We start from the raw sequence: 25,584 nt of genomic DNA on the forward strand, positions 1-25,584 counted from the left end.
TTCACCTGTTTTGTTGTGTTCTACTGTATTTCTTTGAAAGAATTATTTATGTCCTTTTTAATGTCCTCTATCATCATCATGAGATGTGATTTTAAATCAGAGTCTTGCTATTATGGTGTGTTTGGGTATCCAGGGCTTGCTGTGGTGGGAGGACTGGGTTCTGACGGTGCCAAGTAGTCTTGGTTTATCTTGCTTATGTTTTGCCCTTGTCTCTCGCCATCTGGTTATCTCTGTTTTCAGCTGGTCTTGCTGTCCCTGACTATGGCTTGTCTCTCCTGCAAGTCTGTGTGTCAGTACTCCTTGGAGACCAGTTCTTTCTTGGAGGAATTTGGGTATGTAGAGCTGTCACAGGGTCAACTCAGGGGTGCAGATGGAACCAGAAGGATCCTGTTTTCTGCTGTTTCTTGGTTCCTGTGTCCTGATTACTCTGGGCAGGTCCCTCTTGGGCCAGGAATTTGAACATAAGTGATAATCTTACCTGTGCTCATAGGTGTGTTGGTACTCCTGGGAGACCAGTTCTTTCCCAGTGGTATTTGGGTATAGAGATCTGTGGCACAGAGTCAATTCCAGGCACAGTTGGAAACTGGAAAGATCCTGTCCCAGGCTGCTCCTTGATTCCTGTGATCTGAAGCCTTCCTCTGAGCAGAAGTGGTGGTCTTACTTGTGCTCACATGTGTGCTGGCACTCCTGGGAGACCAGCTCTCTCCCAGCAGTATTTTGGTATTGGGTGCCATAGCACAGTATCAGCTCCCTCCTCAAGGTTTTTCTTACTGCATACCCATGGAGGAAAGAGAGGAAATTAATCAAAGTGTGAGCAAGTAAGTGCATTTATCACTATTGTGAGATCAACACAGAATGAAACACCCTGGGGATAATGAGAAGACTTGAGATACTCTCACCCCCCCCCAATATTGTCTAGTATAAAATGCAAAGGCAATCACATATTAAAGCATCAAGATGTTTAAAGCAGTATCTGAGGACATAGAATCATTATATGCTTCCAAAGAAAGGGCTTAGTTGTTCAGCAAACAGGATAGACAAGGGCCAGGGAGTCAGGGAAGTATTCCTGGGAGAAGAGGAATTGGTGCTAAACCTTGGAGAGACAGTTGATGGAGAACAGAACTTAGGTTATAGATGTGTGAGAGCCTGTGTTGTGTGGATAGCACTTCACAATGAAGTTAAGGTATGCTAAGAAAGTACCTGAGCACTCTGAGAAAGAAGCTCTGAAACTTGGGATATGAAAAATGATGGAAGACTTTGGAGGTTAAGACACAGAAAAGTAAGAAGTAGAATTCCAATGGAAGATTCTTGAAATAGAAGCGATATGGGGAAAATCATGTATGATGTCCACAGGATTTGGGAAGAAAGGTCATTCTCAACTCTCACTCCACCAGAAGAGATCATCTATACAATGTGGGCAAGACTTATCCACATATCTACGCATGGTCTACCTTTTGAATTTAATTACATGATACATATGAAAGCATCTGTTTATGTCCCAGGGAACTGTGGCCACCTTTGTTGTGTGATTAAACACTGGGTTAGTGCTTTTCCATCATGGCCTTTAGTTGATATATATATATTCATGACCAAGATATAAAAAGTGGTGTTTAGTGGGTTTTCAGGGCTATAGAATTCAGGGAAAATAGCTGAGTCAGCTTTACTTTGCTACTGATGAATTCTTGCAATGAGTACCAGAGTGCTTTGTGCAGAGCTACCACACCAAGTTCTGGTGGTACCTTGTTATCTGCAGCATCTTATGTGCATCTCGTTTGACAGAATCCAGTATGATAAAATAACTCCACAGATGAAAATGGAGTTTCCACAAAACACGGAATTGAATCCGTCATTTAAATCACTGAGGCAGTTTGATCAACTTTAATATTTAAACTTTGATCTGAGTAGAGACTTTGCAATCATGTTTTAAGTCTTGGATGTCTTTCATGGATCTCACAGTATGTCATGTAGCCTTGATAACTAATGGCTGTGTAAACAAAGCCCCTAAGGACTGTCTGGGAGGTAGAGTATGCTTCTACTTGTGATTAAAGCACTGGGTTAGTGCTTTTCCATCATGGCCTTTAGTTTATATATATATATATTTTTTTTTTTTTGATGACCAAGATATAAAAAGTGGTGTTTAGTTGGTTTTCAGGGCTTTCTTTCATTTGTACCAGGGCTATAGTGTCTTGAAGTCAGCTGTGCCAGCTTAAACCTTCAGCTTTTCTGTATTTTCTGCAAGGCCTGTGCTGTGTTTTTTTTTTTTTTTTTTTTTTTTTTTTTTTTTTTTTTTTTTTTGAGGTAGTGCTGTGCATTTTTCTGTAGGTTTCTTTGCAGTGAAGATCCACAAAGATGTGCCTTTTGATTGATGACTGTATTTAAGAAGCTATTTAAATATTACTAGGTTCCCATGTTCTTTTTGCTCAGGATCAGCTTTTAAACTGCTCTTTCTCAGTATCTTCATTCTGACAAGGAACATTCTGTTTGCATTTCATTTTTATTTTGAGGCATTTGCAAAGAAGCCTGCTTTAGCCAGCAGTGTGCTCTATCCAGAGGAGGGCAGAAGAGTGTCAGAATTCATGTGTTTATCTCCTCATTATTCATCCAGCAAGAGAGGAATGGTGGGCCACATCTTAGGTACTCAATGTACAGGACTGAGTTATAAGTAGCTCAGTAGTACCCTTGCCGTGTTCATACATTTGTAAAGATGTCATGTGTAGTAATGGTAATTGTCATAAAGAGAAAGTATCAGGAGCTATTAAATCATTCTGAATGTGGTCAAAACCATCCAATAAACTTAGGAAAGAGAACAACGCCCCTCAGATGTATTTCTGAGATGTACCCCATGTTAAGTTACTATTTCAGTAGTATTTTAGGGGATATTGGCTTGGAGTAGAACTAGCTGTAAAGACGGAATAGTGTATGTATGACAGGAATTAGAAGGGTGATAATGGTGGGCCTCAGCAATTGTGAGGCTGCACGTACAAGGGGAAAAGGAAGAAGTAAAAGGGATGTTCCAGATTCTTGGCATCACACTGAAAGTGAGGAAAGGAAAATTTGATGTGAGGAAAGGTAAGAACATTTACATTTTAGGACAACAGGAAGAAGTCATTATCTGTCAGTCACTCACACTAACCATCTCAACTCCTTTTAACCCTCACAGGAAGCATCTCAACGTCTAATCATCAATGGACATGAGTATGGCTTCCTCAAGGGGAAAGGATACTCCCAAACAGGAGAGAAGAGGTAATTACTATGAACTCTACTCATGATGGCCCCTGCAGCAAAATTGTTTTTTGATATTCCCTTTAGTTTATTGCTCTTTATGCATTTCCTACCCTTCTGTGCATTTGTGGCTTAGCCAGTGTCCAGTTACACATTACTAATATGTTTATGCTAGTGTTCTGATAGCTCATTCCTCCTATTTGGAAGTATGATATTTTTTTTAGCACCTCCAGAAACCATTGATTTTAACTTGAGAGATTCCATCTTTCATACTGTCTTTAGTAGGGGCTGAAAATTCCTCTCATCTTTCTGTAGCCACAGTGTTTGGCTCAAGTACTCAGATTTTAGGACTTTGCCTGAGAACTTCAAATGAACTCTTGAATAAGACACAATTTCTTTCTTGAAGGATTGTAGAACCTTAGGTATTTGGGAGATGGCAGGAAGGTCAGCCTGAGAGAAAGGCAAAAACTGAGGATACAGCTCAGTGAACCATCTCCAGAATACTTCTTACAATGCCATTTGAGATTCTTGGGGTTCTATCCAACCACACCTCAGCATTATCAGTTACATAATCCAACATACTCGCTCTGTTTTACTGTGTTCAAGTTGTTTTTCTATCACTTTTAACTAAGAACTCTTTCAAATGAAGCATTCTAAGACAGAGAGCAGCAGACAGAATTAGTGTCTGATGGTAATGAATATTTATTTAGTTCTTCCTGTATGTTGGATATCATGACAATCAACTTGAGTTATCTAAGTTTAAACATCCCAACAATCTGAGGATAGGAGTCTGATGACCTTCTCCCAGAAGAGATGATTCTGACTCAGAAAGGTTATCGTAGGCCGTAGAGCTAAGGGTTGAATAGTGGCGACCTACCTCCACTAGGAGTCCATGCTTAAGGCTTCACAAGAATAAAAAGAAAATTCTGTTTTAAAAGAGGCCATGAATTTAAAAGAGAGAAAGGATGGGTAAATGGGAGATTTAAGAGGAGGGAAGGAAGAGAGAAATGATGTAATTATATTACGATCTCAAGAAAAAAAGGAGAAAAATTTCAGCTTTCTTTAATTAAAAAAAGATATTCTAGTTAAAGAAGCATCCTAAGAATCACAAGCCTTCTATTTTTCAATATTTTTCATATAATAGGAAGGGGAAATAAGCAAGCAAAGGCATCAGTTATATAGCCTAGATTAAGTCCTTCACATTATCACTGTGTGATACCTAACATTGACAGATTTGGCCATATAAAAAAATCCCCCAATCCATGTAGCCATGAAAACTCAGTGATAACATCTTGCTCAGTACTGCCCAGCCAACTACCCTCATGACATCTCAAATTAATTTTTCCATAGGATTACAAGCTTTGTGTGTCAAGACAATGGGTTCCTGATTCCAAATGCCATCTCAGTCTGTCCCTTTGCTGATTTTCCCATTTTGGCCAATGGAAGCATCAGGTTCTTGCTTTCTCAATGTCTTTGTGATTGAAAGCTCACTGAGATCCCTCTCTTTTCCTCTTTCCCACTCATTAGCAAGTTGTCAGCTGTGGATTTCAGCCATGTATTTCTGGAAAACACTCACCATCCACACTTCTTGGGTCTTGAAGACATATGATGATATGATATATAATAGGACACCTACTCCTTAAGTTTCTCCTACATCTATCTGATTCTTTCTGTGGCTACCCACTTCTCATAACTTAGTTACCAGCTCCACCATAAGTCTTCCAATATCTCTTTATGAATCATCCAGGCACCATTCTGTACCCCTTGATACTTTCTGTCACATCATCATCTTTATAGCTCTCATTTCTCAAGGGTGGGGGGTGCTTCTAAATGACGATGTTCTTACACATTACTTGTATTCTCCACTGTCACAGCATGAGCTTCTTGACCTGGCTCATTTAGTACAAACCCACATTACCACTGGAAAAGCAGTGTTAGACATTTCAGAGTTGCTTTATAATATAAAGCATGTGGGAAAATGGGCTTAGAGAGGCAATCAGATAGCTTTTGCTCACATTGTCTACCTATACCCCACTGTATATCATTGAGTCTTATTCTCCTAGTGTGTCAAGGAAGAGAAGGGGTAATTATTACTTTTTCCACCAGAATTGACAGAATTACAGACCCTCAATTGCAAAGAACACTGGTAATATAAATATCCAGGGACAATCACTCATTTGTGACCCATGACTCAAGAGGCAGGTACCTAGCGATCTGGAGCAGTGACAGTAATGACAGTGTCGGGACTCAACAGAGCCTACCAGTTACATTTTCACAGTAATTTGTTCACACTGAGTGAGATATCTAAATTTGTTGTAGAGATATATTCAGCAGTGTGGAAATCTCTCTGAAACTGGAAAAATATTTCCAACTTCAGCGTCCATGCTAATGTACACTGTTTCAGTTAAAGGTTCATGGTTTAGAGTATTTTTCACTCAGTCTAACTTTTATGACTGACAAAATTGCATCATTGGTCAGAATAATCTCATGTAGGTGTATCTCAAATGTCAAATTTATTACAAAGAAGGCATGAGAATACATACAACATCCTTTCGTAAATAGGATATGAAAGGCACCAGAAAATGCTGAAGACAGGAGATGTTGCTTGAGTTAATGAGATTATCTAAATTAATTTCATAGACTATTGCAAGGAGAAAAAAACATTTCATAATACAACTACCACCTGAATATAAAAGTTCACTAGTTCAAAGACCATTTCTTTTGAGAGGTCTGTTTGTTTCCTACCCTCTCATAAGCTCATAGCCTTTCATGGCCCTTGAGACAAGGCACAGAATGAGAAAAAGAATGTCCAGGTTTAGGCCTTGTCTCTATCGAAGTCTTCCCCTTTGAGTCTTGGAAAGCTACTTATTTTCGGTGAAATGTATGATTCTTTTCTGTAAAGATAAGGCTGCATTGCCCTGAAGCATCCCCAAGGGCTTGAAGGAGGGAATTGCTATTTAAGCATCCTGCAAAACTGAAGATGCTATGCCTTTGTAGAGTTGTTCTCTATATCATCAGCATTTGCTGATACTGACCTTACTAATGCCATTTCTACTGATTTTATTAATGAAAAAGGATATTAAGCATCAATTTGGATGATTATTTCCTTTGTTTGAGCCCTCATAGTGTAGTTTATCTTTTCTAAATTCCGCATCACTGGGACCAGCAAGATGGCCCAACTGGTGAAAATTTAAGGAATAAGTGATCTTGGGCTGTATAGCTCAACATCTATATTACAGGCCTCTACATCTATGGTTCATGGAGTGTCACAGAAGAGGAGGCAGAAAGATTGCAAGAGCCAGAGGATCAGGACACCTACCATTATGTAGTGTCTTATGTATAGGAAGGAAGCTTCTCCCCTGATATTGAAACCATTTGGTTGCTTAATAAGACCTGTAAATAACCATATCAGCTGACATGCTAATGTGGGTGGAGGAAATTTTCCAACCATCAATAGATTAAGAGTTTTAGGCAGTCAGTGGTTGCTAAGGAAGGAAGAATCAGTTATTTTTCTTGGGAACAACCCCCTGACAGGTACCCATTCCCAAGTACTCAGCACTAGACCCATATGCATATGAGCAATACTAAATGGACTCTGTAAGTGGTGTGTGTATGTAACAATAGCATTTAGACCAGAAAGGGCTATGAATCCAAGAGTGAGTGAGCAAAGGTTTTGGAGTCCAAATGTCATTATATCATGAATTCCAGTCTGCATATCCTTTCTAAGGAGAGTGATACTATTGGTGGCAGCTTTATGTGCTTTTAGGACTCAGCAGAACCCAAGGTCCTAGTAGACATACCCAAAGCCCTGCCTTCAAAGTGCTAAGGTAGCAATATGCAGTCATAAGATTAGAATTGGAGATGAATATGTAGCTAATTATTTTGAGAATACCATGGGGTAATAAGGGATGGTAAAGCTAACAACTTATCTCTTGCTATATAGAGGAAAAGCAAGGAATGTGTTGAGAAGTGTTGACAATAAGGGTGAGGTGACAGTACCTTCAGTCCAATGTGAGGTCTTGGATTTTTACTACCAGTCTTTTCCCACCAAAAGTACTGCAGGGAGGACAACTCAGGCACACATGATTTAAACTAGGTCAAAGACCAACGAGGGCTAAAGCACACTACTGGGTTTCTGCACTTGGGTTGAGTGGCTTGACCTTCCCCAATTTTGGCTTTCCTAGTAGGTAAGGCAGACACTTCTCCAGGTGCCATGTGCTAATGACACACAGTGCTCTGCAAACGGTAAATATATATGAGAGAAAATTGTTCATGAATAAGTGACAAATGTTCACTACAAAGACCTTTGCAACCTCCTGTGACCCCTGGAGGAGCACAGTTCAGAAAGGGTAATCACTTTTTATTGAGATGTGCAACTTTCCCCTTAAATTCATTAAAAGTTTCTGAAACAAATAAATAAAACATAATTGATACAGATCCAACCTCCTTTCTTTCTGTACATCATTAAGAAGCTGTAATTGCTTCCCAACCCCCAGGAAGCTCTCATCTCCAAGAATAAAGTGTTAGTATGTGACTCCCTAGCAATTGTTATTATTTGGAAGAATTAATTTACTCTAATTAGTTTTAAGCCTATTAACAGATATAGAAAGCTGAGCAAGGGGAGAAGAGAGCCTGAAACAACATTTTCTTTGGCTGGTCATAAGAACTCTACAAGCTTAACATGGTCACTGATAACCAAACCTTGTTCAAAATTATCTACATCACCTATAAATATGGATGTAACTAGTTCACTTTCTAAAATCTTCTTTTGTTCTTCTTTATTTCCTACAAGTAAAAAATATTCTCTAATTTTCCTCTTCCAGTAGAGATCATTAAATCTAGTCCCAAGAGAGCCCTAAGTCAGAAAAAAATAATGATACTTGGGTTCACAAATGGCTGGCTATGCTCAGACACCTGCTTGGGATGATTCCTAGGGTTGGGGTAAGGCTCTGTTACCTACATGTGTGTATTCTGCATCCTCAGGCACCACTACAAGCTCACTGTGGCAGAAAGCAATGTCAACATGTTCCTTTATACAGATCTTTTAAAAATAGCATCTTCATGTAGAGAGGAAGATGTATTATCTTGATTATCTTGGGAGTGCTAATACATCTTATGGCTTAGTCTCTAGGTAGGCTGCTGCAGAGTTACTTGGAAAAGCAGAGGCCAGCGTGCTTACACAGAAGTTCTCTAGAAGACACAAGCACTGCTCTCATCATTGGGGTAAACTGGGTGCCAAAGGTAGAGTTTATAAATCCATGCCTGAGTTTGTTGGCATAGAAAGAGTTGGGATTTTTAAACAAAAGAATGGCAGACCGAGGACCATGGTACTCCATGGAACATGAAGCACCTATTCCAGAGTAGAATGATGTAAGGAAGAGAAGCCAAGAGATGTTTTGATAGGGATTGAAAAACCCAGACAGAAGGATAGTTGAGGGGTAGGAAGATATGGATTTGACATGTTTCTGGGTTGAGATGAGGAGAATGTAGTAAAGATGTGACGCAGTTAGAAAGACTCGGATACTTGGAACTTAAATGGGTAATGAGCCTTCTGATAAACCGTACCTGAATTAGGGAGATTCCCAGGGTCTGTGAGAATCAATAAATTTCATTTTAACTGAAAAGAGTTGACACTATTTTTTAAAATGTCTAACCTCTGTGAAAAAAATATTTTGTTGTCTATAAGTCAGACATCAAGTTTTGGTGAAGCAGACACTGGCCAAACTCATATGGGGGTTGGATTAAGAAGGAAGCAGATGCAGGCTGGCCATGGGGGTTAAAGGCAATGTCCTTACAAAGCCATGTCCAAAGGTGAAGCTGCCATCCAGCTCCAGAAACACTGTGCAAACATTTCAGAAGGAGAGCAGTGTTTTTAAATCATCTGACTCCTAGATTCCCAAAAAGAACTCAGAAATAGAGATCTTAGGGAAATATTCAGATTCCTCAATGTTCACAACAAATTCTGTGGATTTCAAATGTTTCTGTTTTATTATTATTATTAATATTGTCATTAAAGGTCCAGGTGGACTAATTCTGGGAATGTCTGCTGAGTTCCCTCATGGCTCCAGTATGAAACCAGATGATTTAACGCGAATTATTGCAGAATGGCAAGGAACGGTTCATTGAAGCATCCTGGGCAAGCACCTTTGAATGCCTGTAATTTTGCTAGCCCGATGATAGATTCGAGCGAGACCTCAGCTATGCTACAAGCCCCCCCCCCCCCCCCCAGTGAGCAGCCAGCCTCGCTGGGTCAGAAAAGAACTTCTTTGGCCCATCAGTGTCAGATGAGGACATGTGGGAAAGCCTTAGGGAAGCTCCAGGCTTCACACAGACAAAGGAGAGCATTAAAGCAGAGCCAGAAGGAGCAACAGGAGCTAGAAAATGGTGTCTAACGTTAACTTCCAGGTCAGCTGCTGTGATCCGGTAGGTTCTGTGATTTGTCCAGGGAGGCAGACATGGGCTTTCTAAAAGCAGGTGGCATTGAGTAAATGACAGGTGGAAGCCACCGCTGCAGATATGCTCACTCCCGGGATACTTCAGCTACTGACTCTAGTTTATTCTTTAAAGGCATTCCCCTGTCTCAGGGGCTAGGCCATCAGTATCTAGCTAGCTTAAGAAGTAGAGATCAGTGTAAATATACACATTTACATTAGGAGATAGAGGATCTGCCCAAGATGGAGATAATTGCTGGAGCTGGAGCATTTTATCCGGGGCTGGTTTACTTGGCTTAGGCCGGCATGTGCAAAAAGAGGATAGGAAAACAGTGAGATACTCAGGCTGGGAAAGAATGGAACAAACTGGAGGGCGTGTCATGTCGGCAGGCTGGCCCTCGGGATCCTGGAGTCTGTAGAGTCCACATAATAGAGTCTGAATTCACTTTTTGCTTTCTAGACCATTTTCCTCTTTATTGTTCTCTCTTTATTTTTTTTTTTTAATTTTTAATTTTCAAAATCTCTGATATTAACATTGAGGACTGGTTCATCGGTTGAGGACTAAAGAAAATATTTTGTTCTGAGTTGGTAGCGTCAGTTCACTTTAATGTACCTTTTCCTGATAAGTAGAATGGATTTGTGCGGCACATCAGATCAGCTTGGTTCAGTTCCTGCATAGCTGCTTCTGGGCCCGGATGAACAGACTCGAGGACACATGTTTGCATTTCCCCTCTGAGAGGAGGAGAGAAGAGTGTGCTTGGACACTACAAGCATTTGTCAGACTGCTATGCTTTGGGGAAGGGTAGCCTTTGATACACACACACACACACACACACACACACAATCAGAAGTAAGATATACCTTTTCCCCTCACATTTGGCTAAATTCTACATCTTCTGCCTTCTGCCTTTTTAACCAATTTTCAGTGTGTTGAGGTGAAAATGTCAGGATGACTCCCTACTAAGGATAACATTCAGGTTCTCACACCTGATAGAGAGTGCTGGGTTCTTATCACAGAGAACAGAGAGAAGGAAGAGACTGAAGAGAGAATGTCCACAGGAGAGTTCCAGATGACACCGGGCTTCCCAGCTCTCTCTGAGACAGTCAGTGGTGATGGAGCCACACAGTTCATTGAACCTAAGGCTCTCACATGAGTCTGCAGATCTAAGTTAAGATCCTTCCCTAGGGATACTGCCTTTCCTGTTATTGCAGGAACTGTTTTCTTTGTGTGCACCTAATGGATGCACTAGATAGCAGTCAGAAATCCCAGTATAGAGAAAGCTAAAACAATACTGGTGCTTAATTGCTTTCTGGCTGACCTTCAAAATTTCCAAACTTCTTTAGGTATTCGGTGTGCTCTTTCTTTTCAATTTCCTTTTGAAGGGTTCTGGTTCCTCCTTTAATAATAAACTCACCAAGCACTGAAGCAATCGCAGGATTATTTCTCTGGGTTATCATTAACAGCTAATGTCATACAGATCAGAAAAGAGTGCAAATGTATGTTGGCTTGAGTTAAAAACAAGAGGTTAAAACTAGCTCTTACCCAGGATAGTAACATTGTCTTTTTCTTTTGTCTGTCAAAGGCCACTCTCTCCATACAGCTGCTGGGATGCTCAACTCAGAAAGCATTTTTCAATGACTGATATGTGTTTGAAAATAACTCATTGTTGGGATTATAACACACATTGGGAATATATTATTTTTAGGATATTGGGCTTTGTGCTTGGGGTGAAAAGATAAGTAGGACATATTATGTATAACTACTGATAGAACAAGATAGTCTAGGAAGCAAGGTATTTTAGTATGATTTATTATTATTATTATTAGTAAGATATTGTTATATTATTTATTATATTATTATCATCATTATTATTAGTAGTAGTAGTAGTAGAAGTAGTAGTAAGATATTTAGTATGCTAAGTGGTAAGGTGGAAAGTAATAGGAGACCTTAACTTAGCCTGAAAATCAATGAAAGATTCTGATGCAGATGACACCTGACCTGAATTCTAGGGACACAGCAGGAGCAGTCAGAAGATAGGAAGGAAACAGAAATATCTTGTACAAATGGTGACCCTTAAGCGGCTAAGCAGAGCTTTGCTATGCCAGCATATCTGCATTATGTACGTAGAACCATCAAACTATAACTGGCTATATGAAGTTTATCCTATAGATGATAAAATAAAGATTAAACAAAAGCATTTTATGTACTTAGGTCAATGCTGCCTGTTTGTGGGAGAGAGAAGGTTTCACCCAAGGTCTGATGTCAGAGCTCAACCATCTTAAGTCCCAGATGTTGCAATGCTACTCTGGCCCACAAGGCATGTATTGCCATGATAATTTTTCCCAAATAAATCTCCTATTATGTGAAATGCATATGCATCTACTTGGAAAATGGTGAGAAAGAACCACAAAAATGTAACACAACATATTAGAAAGTCACTGACCACTAAGTATTAACCAGACATGTAACAATACTGAAATAAAGAAAATCAGTAAGAACATTTAGGTTGATTTAAAACATGGCTTGGTATATGACCATATTCATGATCTGTGGTGAAATTCTTTACTTCTGTAGGATCCACCTGAAAACATTCTCTGCATTTCTCCTTCAGGTATGGTTTTCATTTCTTTGTCAATAATTAAGCATTTGTATGTGTGTGGGTTTATTTCTGGGTCTTTGTTTGAATTTCACTGATCACCTGTCTGCTTTTATTCTATTATCATGCTGTTTTTATTTCTATTGCTCTGTAACTCAGCTTAAAATTAGGAATGGTGATATCTCTAGAAGTTCTTTTATTGTTTAGGATTGTTTTTAGCTATTGTGAGTGTTTTGTTTATCCTTATAAACTTGAGCATTTTTCTTTAAAGGTCTGTAAAGAATTGTTTTGAAATTTTGATGGGAATTGCATTGAATCTGTAGACTGTTTTTGGTAGGATGGCCATTTTTACTACTGATCTAAGAGGATAGGATAGCTTTCCATTTCTGATCTCTTCCTCAATTCCTTCAGAAATTTGAAGTCCTTGCCACACAGGTCTTTCACTTTCTTGATTAGAGTTACCTCCAAGATATTTTATATTATTTGTGGCTATTGTGAAGGGTGTTGTTTCTCTGATTACATTCTCGGCCTGTTTATTTTTTCTATATAGAAAGGCTATTGAGTCGTTCTCTCCCCATGTGTAGGGTGACCCCAGCACACTGGATTAAATAAAATTCCTCTTGCTTTTTGCATACAAAGAGCTATTTTTAGGTTATTTTAATCCAGACACTTTCCTGAAGATGTTTATCAGGAGTAGGGGCTCTCTGGTAGAATATTTGGGATCACTTGTGTATACTTTTATCACATATGAGAATAGAGATACTTTAACTTCTTTTCTAGTTTATATCTCCCTTGATCACCTTTAGTTGTTTCATTGTTGTAGATAGAATTTCATGCTCTATATTAAATAGATACAGAGAGAGTGGGCAGCCTTATCCCTGATTTTAGTGGAATTGCTTCAACATTCTTTCCATTTAATTTGATGTTGGTATTGGCCTGATGTATATTGCATTTATTATCTTAAGTTATGCATCTTGTTATCTGATCTCTCCAAGACTTTTCACATGAAGGGGTGTTGGATTTTGTCAAAGGCCCTTGACCATCTAATGAGATGATCATGTGATTTTTTTCTCTGTTTGTTTATATGGTAGATTACATTGATGAATTTTTGTATATGGAACCATCCCTATACCCCTGGATAAAGCCTACTTTCTCATGGTGAATAGTGTTTTAGATGTGTTCTTGGATTCAATTTGCGAGTATTTTATTTAGTGTTTTTGCATCAATGCTCATAAGGGAAATGAAATTCTCTTTGTTGAGTTTATGTGTGGTTTAGGTATCAGGCTCTCTGTGGCCTCATAAAATAAGTTTGGAAATGTTCCATCTGTTTCTGAGAAGTATTGGTATTAGGTCTTCTTTGAACGTCTGTAGAACTTGGTACTAAAATCAATTGGCTTGAGCTTTCTTTGGCTGGGAGACTTTTAATGCCTGTTTCTATTTCCTTAGGCATTATAGGAGTGTTTAGATTGTTTACCTGATCCTGATTTGTCTTTGGTAAGTGGAATCTATCCAGAATATCATTCATTTCATTTAGATTTTCCAATTTTGTGGAGTATAGGCTTTTGAAATAACACCTAATGATTTCCTCTCTGTCTATTGTTTTGTCTCAGTTTTCATTTCTGATGTTGTTACTTTGGATCTTGTCTGTCTGCTTGTTAGGTAGTTTTGCTAAGCGTTTGTATACCTTGTTGCTTTTCTCAAAGAATCAGTTCTTCTTGGTTTCATTGACCCTTTGTATTATTATCTTTGTTTTTATTCATTGGTTTCAGCCTGAGATTGATTATTTCCTGATATCTCTTCCACTTTTGTGAATTTGTTTCTTCTTCTTCTTCTTTTTTTTTTTTAGAGCTTTCAGGTGTGCAGTTAAGTTGCTAATATGAGATCACTCCAATTTTTTTTGTTATAAAGGCACATAGCACTATATACTTTAATACTGCTTCCCATTGTGTCTTATAAGTTTGGGTATGTTGGGCCTTCATTTTCACTGAATTCTAGAAAGCTTTTTTCCTTTATTTATTTCTTCCTTGACTCAGGGATTATTTAGTAGAGAGTTGTTCAGTTTCCATGGGTATGTAGGCTTTCTCTTGTTTCTGTAATTGTTGAAGTCTAGCTTTAATCCATGGTGCTCTGATAGGAAACATGTTATTTCAATTATTTTTGTATCTGTTGAGGCTTGCTTTGTGACTGAGTATCTAGTCAATTTTGGAGAAGGTTCCATGAGGCACTGAGAAGAAGGCATATTCTTTTATTTTTGGGTGAAATGTTCTGTAGATATCTTTTAGGTCCACTTGATTCATAAGCACTGTTACTTTCATTATTTCTCTGTTTAGTTTCTTTCTTGATGACCTACCTGTTGGTGAAATGGGGTGTTGAAGTCTCCCATTACTAATGTGTGGGGTTCAATGTGTGATGTATGATTTAGTAATGTTTCTTTTATGAATGTGGGTACCCTTGCATTTGGGGCATGGATATTCTATATTGAGACATCATCTTGGTGGATTTTTCCTTTGGTGAATATGAAGTGTCCTTTCCTCATATTTTGATTGCTTTTGGATGAAAGTATATTTTATTAGATTTTAAGAATGGATACTCCAACATGCTTATTGGGTCTGTTTGCTTGGAAAAACTTTTTTTCAGCTCTTTATTCTGAGGTTATGCCTATCTTTGTTGGTAAAGTGCCTTTCTTGTATACAACTGAATGAAAGATCCTGGTTTTGCATTCATTCTGTTAGTCTGTGTCTTTCTATTGAAGAATTGAGTCTGTTGGTACTGAGAAATATTAATGACCAGTGATTGTTAATTTCTCTCATTTTGATGTTGGTACTGTTGTGTGTGTGTGTGTATGTGTGTGTGTGTACACTAGTGCACAGTTGTGTATTTTTGCTTCCCTTCTTTTGGTTTTGCTGATGTGGGGTTATCTGTTCCTTGTCTTTTCCTGGGTACAGTTAACCTTCTTGGGCTGGGGTTTTCCTTCTACTATCTTCTGTAGGGCTTGATTCTTGTATAGATACTGTTTAAATTTGGTTTTGCCGTGGAATATCTTGCTTTTATCATTTATGTTGATTGAAATTTTTGTTGGGTATTGTAGTCTAGATTGGCATCTATGATTTTTTTAGAGGCTGCAAGTCATCTGTTCAGGCCCTTCTAGTTTTTAGAGTCTCTGTTGAGAAGCTGGTGTAATTCTGTAAAACTGCCTTTGTATTGTATTGATATTTTTCTCTTGTTGGCTTTAATATTCTTTCTTTGTTCTGTAGATTTTTGTGTTTTTATTATTACGTGGCAGGGAGATTTACTTTTCTGGTCCAATATAATGGTGTTCTGTAAGTTTCTCATATGTTTATAGGCATCTCTCTTTGTTTAGTTTGGGGACATATTCTTCTATAATTTTGTTGGAAATATATTCTGGTTCTCTGAGGTGGGACTATTTACCTCCTTCTATCCCTATTATTCTCAGGTTAGGTCTTTTCATAGTATCCAAGATTTTCTGCACATTTTGTGTCAGAAATTTTTTAGCTTTAACATTTTCTATAAGTGATGTATCAATTTCTTCTATGGTACTTTGAGATTCTGTCTTCTCTATTTTGTTTTCTGTTGGTGATAATTCCATTTGTCTTTTCTAGGTTTTTTATCTCCATAATTCCCTCAGTTTGTGTTTTCTTTATTGCTTCTACTTTCAGGTCTTGAACACCTTCATTAATTTGCTTCACCTCTTTGATTGTATTTTCCTGTGTTGCTCTAAGGGATTTATTCACTTCCTCTTTAAAGGCCTGTATCATGTCTAAAAAGATTAGATATTGTGTTTCAGCTCTGTTGCTGTAGTATGTCCTGGTTCTTGTTGATTGTATTCTTACACTGGCCTTTAGCTGTCTGGTTGACCCTGGTGCTGGCTGGCCATCTTTATGAACTATCGGGGCCCCTCTGGAAGGCAGACAGAACCACAGGACAGACAATGGATCTCAGCAGGCAGCTCACAGACAGTAAATGTTCCCCAGGCAGGTGAGGAATTGGTGGGGTGTCTAACCTGGATGATCCTTGGACCAGAGCCTCCTCAGAAAGGGAGAGCTGTGGCCTGGATGGAGCTCAGGGGGAGAGAGTGCTGCTCATTGTTGCTGGCTGTGACCCAGAGGGATCCGGCAGGGCATTGGATATAATTCCTCTTTCTGCCAACTCCACTCAACTTCCCCATTGCATGTATCATTTTGTGAAATGCCATGCTTATTTATAACTTTATTTGTGTACTGTCTGCTTCCCTCTACCAAGGGGCAAATTTTAAGAAGTGAGTATTTTGTCTTGCTCACTGCTGTGTTCCCAGCTGTCACAACAGTGCTTAGCCAGTGCACTTGATGGTTAAGATAACTCTGCTAAGTAGAATGGGCATATGTTTTTGTTTCAGTTTATTTTAAATGAAATAGGATTGTTCATGGTAATATGATCAAAGCCAAATAATGAATAATTTTTTCATTATTCAGACAAGGTTTTGAACCTTGTCTCCCGTCTCTCCTGACTGCCCCATCAGCTTTCAACAATGCATTGGTTTCCTGCTCCTGCTTTCTTTTCTTTCTAATGCACATGTGTGGGGATAAAGTTCCCTGAGTTTAAAATTGTTGTGTAATAATCAAGGTAACACACACCTTCATTCAATTTCCAATTGTGCTATATACCTGTGCTTTCTTTTGATTCTTGGAGAGATTTTTTTCTCCTAATGTGGAGGGTAGGCTGATAATCTGGGAGTGGAAGGAAGCGCTCCTGAATGGCAGAAGCTTGTGTCAGGACTTTACCTCTTTCATTGCTTGATACATTACCCCGGGCTTCTCACTTTTCCTTCCTGGACCTGATAAAAAAGGAGAATAGGCTCAACAGTTCTAAACAAATAATCTTAAGAATGTTGTTTCTGTATGAGGTGGGTAAAGAAAGGATGTAGTTTGATGGGCCTGGATATGCTGAGTATGTGTGTCAGAGGATGCATACATGGTTTGTGCTTGTGTGTATGTGGTAATGATAGGGGGTGTTGGAAGCTGATTATATAGTTTTTATAGTTTTTAAATCATTAAGTTGGCTTATTCAGAGAAGCTGGGGTAGATGTCATTTGTCCCAAGTGCCTTGCTCAGTGAACACTCACAGACTGCAGATGGAGGGAGTGAAATATTTGATGGAGGGTTTCTTGAGAGCCTTAATATCAGCTTCATTTCATATTCATCACCCACAGAACCTATTCTTAACTAAATGAAATGTAAGTACTTGGGCTAGTTTTCAGGGAATGGACAGATTTCAATGGAAGCGGGAGGGGTAGGTGCAAGGATGAGAAGAACTAGCTGTGGCAGTGGCTTGGAGACCTGAAGTATGTCAGTAGTTGTATTAGAAGAAAAACATAGTCGGGGGGCGGGGGGGGCCTTCTACACCCAGTCTCACTTTGCAATGGCCTGCAATCCATGCTGGTCTTTTTCCTAAGTTACATAGATCAACATCCCAGGTGAGAGGACCTGAAGCTGATGGGGCCAGCAGGAAAAATAAAACCAGATCAGTCATTCACAGAGATACTTCGCTCTGGGAGTTGGCTCATCAGAAGTTCGAAAACTCCAATAGTTCAACTGAGCCTGAAACACAGAAGCCAGACTGAGACATCAACTACCGAAGGAAATCCCAGAGCCTGAGAAGAGAAACAAAGAACACTGATGTGATTGGACTTCGTAGGCCTGGAAAAGAAGAGGGCAGGGAAGGGAACTGGACAACTCTTGTTAGTAACTGAAACTCTGTGAGACCAGAGCTCAGACTCTTCCAGATTGGATCATACTTGCTGGTAACTCTGAGGGAGTGAGTTAAGGATGGTTCTAAGGTGAAAAGAATCTGGACTGGAAGCAGCTGTGGTTGGAATAAGCATTAGCTGGCAGCTGAGTTTTACTGAGAGAAGAAACAGGAGAAGTGGCAAGCTGCTTCTCTCTTCCACTTTACAGCTTTCCTTTTGGCGTGCAAGCTTCTGGACAGCAACATGACAATGGAGAAATGATGTCTAGAGGCCTGTCGGTCCCAGGTCATGAAGCAGGTTGAAGAGTCAAACTTGGAAGGAGAAACATCCGTTCAGTAATCTGGAGAATACCTGCGCAGACAGCAGACCCAAGGCCCTGTGCTCACTTCCTGGCTATACAGAAGCAGCTGTAGGAGTTTGACTTGTTTCATCTGTCACAGAAAAGGGCTATTTGAAATCCCACTCCAAAACCCACAATACTGCACACCACAGGGGAGAAGTAATTCTCATTGAGGAAATACAGGTGCACCCAGCACAGACGAAGGATGCTGGGGAGGCACAATGCCCCATCTTCTGTGGCTCTTTCTAAGAAATTGTCTTTATGGTACATTGGATATTGGTATCACATCCCATCTGTATACCTATATGGAATTGACCCTTCCGGTCCTTCCATGACTCTAGCTTCGGTTATTCATGTCTGGTTACAAAATGCAGATGCTGCTTAGATGAGAATTATAAATCCCCTACTTTGAACTTTAATTGGGGGCAAATAAAAGGGGAAAAAGTTAGGGCTTGTTTTCTTCCCCACGGTTTGGAGATTTATATAGGATACTTAGAAGCTGTTTATCTCGGCAGGCAGAGATAGTTGCTTAAATGGATTTTCATGCTTAGGGCTTCAAAACATAAGGCCTTCTGCAGCCGGCTGTTTGCTTTGCTTCACACACAAGTTATTGTTTGTGGAAGGGGAGGAAAATAACTTCCAGAAATGTACCCTACTCCCCCTCCCCAGTTTCTGTAGTTTATGCTTACAGAGCTGACCACAGGCATGCAACAGATCTTGCTCTGAGGACTCTGATGGGTGGTAATTAGTCAACCAGCAGCTTTGGACTTCTTAAAATTAGGAACATTGATTATTTACTCAAACGTAAGCCACTTGTGGATGCTTTAGTCCTTTATTGTGGATTTTCAAAAACAATTGCAGCCTATTTCCTAAGTCAGGTTTCTCATTTATGGTTTGTCTCTGTCTGTCTGTCTGTCTGTCTGTCTGTGTCTGCCTGCTTCACTGCTTAAATCAGAAGTCTTAGATGAGAAAGCTTTGAAAATGAAAAGTTCTCATAGAGTCTTGGTTACAGAGACTACTGACTTCCTGAGTGACAGTGGCCGAGATGAGTGGGCACTGTCAGTCGAGTGCGAAATGCATTATTTGGAGTGCGAAAATGAATTATTTGAAAAATAAGGATATGTTAAAATTCCCAGTGATCTGCCATAAAGTCATGTCTATAAAGAAGCAAAATTCACTTTTTTCATCAAAAGCAGATTTGTTATTATTTATGCTATATACTTAGTTACAATATGCCTACATATTACACTGAAATGAACTCCAGGTCACTGTATGTATTGACTTCTATTTTATATAAGCAACTTTTAAAAAATGACATATATTATTATTTTTTTTTATTTTCTATATTCTTTGTTTACATTCCGAATGCTTTCCCCTTTCCCGGTTCCCCCCTCCCCATCGGTCTCATAGGCCCTCTTCCCTTCACCTATTTCCTAATCACCCCACCCCCACCCATTTCCCTGTCCTGGTACTCCCCTACAATGGTGGATCAATTCTTTTCAGAGCCAGGGCCAACTTCTTATAACATATTTAGCTCCTCATTACTGGTGCATCTAGGTTCCATTCTTATTTATTTTACTACTGGGAACTGCGCATCCATGAGTAGCTACTTTTATATGTGTGTGCCATCATCTCTGTACAATGGGTAGAGATTTTTTTTTATACAAAGACTCACTGTAGACCCAGTGTTCCATCTTGTTCTGTTTCCCCAGCTTCCTTCAGCCTGGCTTTCCTTTATTTCTGCAACCTTGAAACATTTGAAACTGTGTATCTGCTTTGTGTAATGTGCGTTAATTCCGGTTTGTGCGAGTCTTCCTCAGGGTTAAACTGAGGCTGTGTATCTGGGGTGGTGTCATCTCAATGAAAGGCTGTGTGCTCCTCTCTGTCTCCCAGGAGGTGGTGCATGATTTTGCTGTTCCTTTTGCTGGAGAGGATTTTTCTTTGATCATAGGATTAATCAGTGCCAGCCACTTCCTCCCAGTGAGGTCATTCTGTGTCCCTGTGAAGCTCTGCTGTGTTCACAGTGGAAGTGCTTTGAAAATACTCAAATATCTGCCTCCTCATCAAACCTTCTTTCTATTTATTTTTTCTTCCTTAAGCCAGAATGGAATCCCAGCTTCCTGTATTACTCAGCATGTTACAAAACCCCTTTTGTTATCTTTTCATTTTGCTATTCATAAAGCCCATGCTGAAAAGATGTTGTAGAACCATTGCTATTTCAAAGCTTCTCACATTTTTTAAAAAAAAAAAATGTCAAAAATGCTAGTATTCGTGAGTAGGCCAAAGGTAAATGTTGCTTTCTTTTTCTTTTTTCTTTTTCTTTTTTTCCAGACAGGGTTTCTCTGTGTAGCCCTGGTTGTCCTGGAACTCACTTTGTAGACCAGGCTGGCCTAGAACTCAGAAATCCACCTGCCTCTGCCTCCCAAGTGCTAGGATTACAGGCAGGCGCCACCACTGCCCGGCAAAATGTTGCTTTTTAAAATATCTTTTGAATCCATGAGATGAGTGGGCAATAAAGGTGCTTGCTGTGCAAGCTTGGAGACCTGGGTTCAACCCCTGGAATCCCCGCAAAGGTGGAAGAGTGAATGAACTCTATAGAGTTGTTCTCTGATGTCCACATATGACAAGGTGTGTATCCCCCCATACTATCATGAACAAGTGCATAATAATAATAATAATATGAGTTTTTAAATAATATTTGATATTCTAATCATGCTTTTAAAAATTTTATATTGGTTGATTTTAAATTTCGCACCATGCACCCCAATACCACTCATCTCCCCCATCCCCTTGCACCCACTCTCTCCTTGTAACCTTCCCATCAGATAAAATAAAAATCTTGTTGTGGAAGCTGTGGTTTGTCATAGTGTGTTCCACAGTGCACCCTTTGTCCACACTTCTTTGCAAATGTTCATTGTAATGAGTCATTGGTTGGTTTGGGACAAGGACTCTGGATTCTGCTATACTGTCAATTCTGGATCCTCAATGGGACTCCTCTCGAATATCCTGTGGTTGCCCTCTGATATGGAGATCATGCCGATTTGGATCTACAGGACCACCCTTTCACACATTTTAGCAGTTCATTAATGGGGTAGATGTTGGGGTGGAGAGACCAATTCAAAGCCCTGGATCTATGCCTGAGACATCTCTGAGATGGTCAACATGCCGACTCCCCTGCACCCACACCCCTGGGTCAAGCTCTCCTATGCTGCCCTGGCTGGTCCATCCAATGCTATAGCTAGCAAGGGGCTGGGCTGGCTCTTCCATTCTCAGGCCCCTGGGTCAGGTTCACCAACAACCCATCCCCATCCCCTTCAACCAGGGCTAGATCTACCCTGCTGTCCAGGTGAGGGCCAGGGCTCACTATCACCAGTATTGCAGCAGATGAGAGGCAGGAATGGTTCTCCACTGTCATGACCCTGGGGCCAGCTTTCCTACCTGTCATAGGTGGAAAGAAATGAGAGAAGGGAAGAAGGTATTGCTCCCTTATTCCCCCCTGCCACACCTCACAGCAGACAAGAGGCAGGGCAGCTTACCTGCAACCCCACAGCTCCTCTGTGTACCCCAGGCAAGGTGCAGGGCCTGACCCCTGAGTGCCGCAGCAGGTGAAGGTCAGGGACATCTCTCCTGCTCTCATGACCCCAGGGCCAGGCTCTTACATGCCCGGTGGTGAGGGGTGGGGGAGAAGGTGGTATCTCTTTCTCATCCACTCATCATGGGAGATGAGTGGCAGGGCCAGCTCTCCCACACTCATATCCTTGAGGCCAGCTAACCTGAAATTCAGCAATGTGCTAGGCTGATCTCCCACATCCTGAAGGGCTGAGTTAGTGATCCTGCTCTCATGCTCCTAGGACAAGCTATACCACCATGCTCAGGTAAGGGATGGGGCTGGTTCTGGACAGCACTCAGACCAGGACATCAATATGTCTCCAGGGGGCAGCCCAGACCAGGGGCATCTACCTGGGCTTTGGTGGTAACAGACCCCCTGCTGCAGGGCCATGAACCCAGACATTGCCCCCAGTGGCAGCAAAGGTCAGAACCCTACCATGATACCAGGTGGTATCACTGACTACTCACATCTAACTGTTCCTCACTACCCTTGAGTCTCCAGGTCTGCCTCTTTTCCTTGTGCTCACATTCTTCTGTTCCTCTTTCTCTTCCATCTCCACCACTTACTTGTTCCTCTTTCAGCCACCCAGGTTCTCTGAGTGTCTGAGGTAGTCTCAGGAGTGCTATATCTTACTCATGCTTTATGGCATCAGGCAGAGGTCATCTTGTATATGGCCTGCTTCCATCCCCAGGTCTGCATGGCTCTGGACTGGTTCCATTTCCTATCTGGACCCCATACCATGGTGCAGAATTAGTAGTCATCTCTGGTTCACCCATCACCCAGGCCTCTGGCCCACCATTGCCCCATCAGATGTTCATCTGTCTCAGGCTCACTCCTGAGGTACCCATCATCCCAGTGGGATTCATCTATGCTCCCCACCCTGGGTGCCCATCAGGGCCTGCACAGTGCCTGACTGGTGGTTGTCTTAGGCTAGTTCCCTGTCCAGGCCTGGCAACAGACTGGCGGTTGTCTTAGGCTTGCTTTTTTTCTGGCAGTGTAAGGCTCCTAATCATTCAGATGTTCACAGGTCAGAATCCTGAGAGTAGACATAGCCTTCTCCTCTCTGCCGCCTATTGACACACATGTGACACTGTAGCACAACCCGCAATGCTTTTAGGGACAGGGATGTTTTTGTTTCTTGATTTTTGTTTTGAAATGTATCAACAAATTCTATTTGGAGAGTGGTATTAGGGCAGGGAAGATGCTCAGAACTCTGTCTGCCTATTAGGACTGTTTTTTGTTTGTTTTGTTTGTTTTTTAGAGGAGGAAATGGAGTAATTTTTATAAAAGTTCCTCCAGTGGTTCCACTAAGTATTTTCAGTTGAGTATTTCTAGATTTGGTGTTCTTCCTCAGCTACATGCATAGCACCTTCTTACACTGTAAGAGTTCAGGACTAGGGAGGAAACTTCCACTTCAGTCATAGCTTGATTTCTGCATGTCCTGCAACCAAGATATGTGGTGTCTTCAGCAATATGTTCTGATCATCTATTTTTGGTGGGCTGCCAAAAATAATGACAAGAGCCTATGTTCTTTTAGGGGATTCCAGAGACTTCCTGGAGGACAAAACATAAATAAATATTCCACATCTGGCAAAGGGAATTTTATTTAATCATTTTTGATCCCAGAATTGGCAAGGCACCTCCATCCAAACTCTTATTATGTAAATTAACACACAGCTGTTAATATATGTAAATCATTGTATAGCTTAGTAGGTTTCTCTCTGAGTTTTTTTTTTCTCCTTCCACCCCACTAGATTCCAAGCTCTCTGAGGGTTGAAAAGCTAGCTGGTTACACTTATTAGAACATCCTCACACTCATGAATAGGATATGATTCATGGCAGCCACTAAGTAGTTCCCACATACTTAACACAATTTTAAATATGTCTATATTAATAATATTGTGTTGGACCATTAAACCTAACTCCATGTAACCCAATATGTAAGTATGAGGAGTGGATTTTTAAATGAGGGGCTGGAGGGAGACATGCCTATCTGAGCAATGAGAGAACGGTACTACCAAGGCCTTCTGACAGTGTGTTACTCTAGAGGGTTAAAATTCACTGTTAGACCTCTAGTGTGCTTCTAGTTCTACATCCCTGGGGACTGCTTTTTTTTGTGTTTTTTTTTTTTTGTTTGTTTGTTTTTTGCTTTTTTTTAAAGCAGTCTTGGTGTTTTCTGCCAGACAATATTGCACAGCAGCTCAAGTCTTGGCAGACTCATCCTGGGAGGCAATGTCATCTGTTAACGCCCCAGGAGCAATTAGATTTACTTAACAAAAACAGAATAGTGTTTGTAAAGTAGTTTGAAAGAGTCCACGGGGTACATCAAAATTGATTTTAAAGTAGGTCAGATCTGTTCCATACCTAGTCCAATTGTGATGGATAGGCAAGCAAATTGAGTTACACAGTGGTTTTCCTTGTGGGTAGGGGAAACTACTGAATCAACTGCTCATCTTTGAAAAACTTCAAGTATGAGATCTCAAGCAAGTCTCCCAGCCAGAATCCTGGACTCCAGGGTAGACATGAAGTGAAACATTTATCATCTCTTTCAGTATTCTTCTTCTACACACACTTTTTATTTGAGGCTGTTCATTGACTATGGAGTTCTGAAGTCACCAGACCTAACTCACATGCCCCTGTATTATGAGATAAGATATATGATCTTGTGCGGGTCTCTATTTTATCATCTATAGCAAAGTAAACTCAATAATAATAAGATTGGTTCAGAATTAATTAGCGAAGGATGTAGCATATATGATATATGGAAAACCCCTTATAAATGTTGCATATTGCCAGTGACTGACATATCCTACTATATTATACTTGAGAGGCAAAAGGACAGCAGGACTCCTTTCTCCTGGTTTGTTTTTCCTGGAGAAGTCCCTCCAGAGGTTTATATTCAGATTGTACCACTGCTAGTTATTCAATTCAGGAGAGCATTTGCCATTCAAGATGTGGCCAAAGTCAGTTTTACTTCTAGAATTCTTCTAAATCCTCCTGTTCCCCCTATCGGTTTCTCACCAAAATAAAAATTTAATGTCTGAAGAAAAAAAAGAAACAGTCTGTTATTCCATATTGATCTTGAGAGATGGCGTGTTTCCATTTTGGAGAGCATTGATGTGCAGTGCCGACATCCCAGGGAAGCGGAGGGAATGTAGCAACAACCCTGCAGGCAAACTGTGGGACAGCTCTGAAGATAGATTTTATATCTCTCCATGCTTCTGCCAACGTGCTGAGATCTGACAGGGACCCCCTCTCTTCCCAGTGGGATGTTTAGGGAAAAACAATCATCTTGTTTAGCTTCTCCCTTCCAGAAGGAAGGATGGAAGAACAAGTAGGACTTGTGCTGTGCCCAGAGTCATGTTACTGCTTGTGGTCTCAAGGAAGAGGCTGGGCAAAGGCTACATTGCAGAGCTGTTTGCTGAATCCATGCTGCCAAAATCTGAGGAAAATAATAGAGGGTTTTCTTGTCTTTAAGGTGCATAGTATCTACATTCTTTCTTATATTAGTTAAAAAAAAAAACCTGTCATTTGACAGTCACCTGTGTCAGCCACTCTTCTAAACACTGAAAAATATTATACTACATTTTACAGTTTCTGCAGAAACCATGTAAGTCTAATCCCCACCCTTATCCAGAAAA

The 25,584-nt window shown here is 40.3% G+C and overlaps 1 non-coding gene across 1 annotated transcript; it reads right to left on the reverse strand.

Moving 5' to 3' along the window:
- Positions 1-22,936: 22,936 nt before the first annotated feature.
- On the reverse strand, positions 22,937-23,067 carry LOC127664260 (small nucleolar RNA SNORA17). The gene has a single exon (XR_007973124.1). It is a non-coding gene; the product is annotated as a small nucleolar RNA SNORA17 (small nucleolar RNA).
- Positions 23,068-25,584: the final 2,517 nt, after the last annotated feature.

This window comes from Apodemus sylvaticus, chromosome 13 (assembly GCF_947179515.1).
Source record: "Apodemus sylvaticus chromosome 13, mApoSyl1.1, whole genome shotgun sequence".
NCBI lineage: Eukaryota > Metazoa > Chordata > Mammalia > Rodentia > Muridae > Apodemus > Apodemus sylvaticus.